The sequence below is a fragment of the Limulus polyphemus genome, unplaced genomic scaffold (genome assembly GCF_000517525.1).
Source record: "Limulus polyphemus unplaced genomic scaffold, Limulus_polyphemus-2.1.2 Scaffold10724, whole genome shotgun sequence".
Lineage (NCBI taxonomy): Eukaryota > Metazoa > Arthropoda > Merostomata > Xiphosura > Limulidae > Limulus > Limulus polyphemus.
Genome location: NW_013676334.1, coordinates 15876 through 17178, shown reverse-complemented (window position 1 = coordinate 17178; position 1303 = coordinate 15876).

The window sequence follows — 1303 nt, the reverse complement described above, 5'->3', positions numbered from 1 at the left end:
TTGTTTTTATTTCAATGATGGATGCTTGTTTTAGTGTTAACGTGTTTTTTTTAATTTAGAAGTAATTTAACACTTCGATTTTAGCAAATATGAACTCAAAAGGTTGCTAAGACTAACCCACGTGATTTTTACGGTACGCGGCTGTTGGTGTTTGTTTCAAAATTCCATCCAACATTACGTGATAAGTTATGCCCGTCTTTGGGTCAGGAGAGGGGGTGAACGACCTCTCAGTGTGTAGGGCGCGAGGTGCGTACTGGAGCTGTGGGTCACTAGTGCCATCCACTGACTGTGAAGCATTGTTCTTCCACCCCTAGGGAACTCAGCTATATATCATTGGTGTTCAGGAAATTGCAACGGCAAGAGTACTATACAGAAGCTTAATGACCGTTTTTATAGCCTTCTACACAAAATGAACAACAGATGACGTCGTAGAACGCATGAGGCATCTTTATACAAGAATCAAATATTGTTCAAGTTAAGTCAATCATTTGAGAAACCATTGTGTTGTTATTTTGAGTTCAAAAAGCATTACTTTTATTTTTGCTTTTACTGGCAGTCCTAGTGTCCCGCTGTATGATAGTTTTAATTTTACAGTTTTACTAATTTTACAGTTTTACTTATTTACACGAGACGTGACTCAAGTACTTTCTGAATGTTTGTCTGTAGCAGGATCTCGCGCTCAGCTTGTCACCCAACCTAGCCTCCAAATGGTGCGTAAGGAGTGTGCGCATAGCTGAGGGGTCAACGAACCTGTGTTATCAAGAGCTAGCAAATAACGCAAGTTGAAGAGGTATGAAGGGGTGGGGGACATCAAGTCTTTTGTGATTGGTTATAATGCTGGCTTTATGGAGCAGGGGTTCAAGGCCGTTGAAATATATCGATAAAGTTAAACACTCCGTAAACTATTCTGTGTCACGTGACAACTTTCCAGAAACATCACGTAATCATATGCTTGCATCACTTTACGTGATTTTGAGCATAAAGACAGCCAAACCCAGTATACATTGTATAACATTATGCATACAGTTAGCAACTTCTAGAAGGATCTTGACTTTGTATTTTTCAGGACATATTCGCTATAAATGTTGAATGGTTACTGCACGTGCGGAAACTTTTGTGTCAATTATTCTTATTATTCTTTGATATTCATATTTGTTTGTCTTCACATGAATCTTCCCGTTTTTATGGCTGAGGACTCTCAAGTCTATCTAGCAATCAGATGTGAAGATTCTTTAAAACATGTGATTTAAAAGATCCGGGTCGTGTATATTATAATTTTGTGTGTGTGTGTGTGTTACATGTT